This window comes from Colobus angolensis, unplaced genomic scaffold, assembly GCF_000951035.1.
Source record: "Colobus angolensis palliatus isolate OR3802 unplaced genomic scaffold, Cang.pa_1.0 Scaffold318, whole genome shotgun sequence".
Classification (NCBI taxonomy): domain Eukaryota; kingdom Metazoa; phylum Chordata; class Mammalia; order Primates; family Cercopithecidae; genus Colobus; species Colobus angolensis.
In genome coordinates this window covers 1135555-1135904 of record NW_012116466.1, presented here as the reverse complement: position 1 = coordinate 1135904, position 350 = coordinate 1135555, and positions in this window count along the sequence as shown.

The following is a 350-nucleotide window of genomic DNA, read 5'->3' as shown; positions in this document are numbered from 1 at the left end:
TCCCCTACGTGGAGCCTGCCCTGTGGCGTCGGTGGCCTGTGCCAGACAGCTTGACCGTCGCCCACAGTGAACACTCGGCACAGCGCAGCAGGCTTGGGGAAGAACAGAAAGTGACCTCGAAGCCTGCAGAAGACGCTGAGCCACACACGGCCTCACACGCCCTGCGTGTCAATCGCGGTGAAGCAGGAACTTAATAGTCCCAGTAAATGCAAAGGCCGCCCTGGAAAACTGCGTGAACCTTTCTGACTACTCACAGTAGGTAGCTACTGCCTGAGACACAAAGGTAAAGAATTAACCTGAAACTGCATATTATAAAACTTATTTTTAAATGATGGCGCTTCATTGAAAAG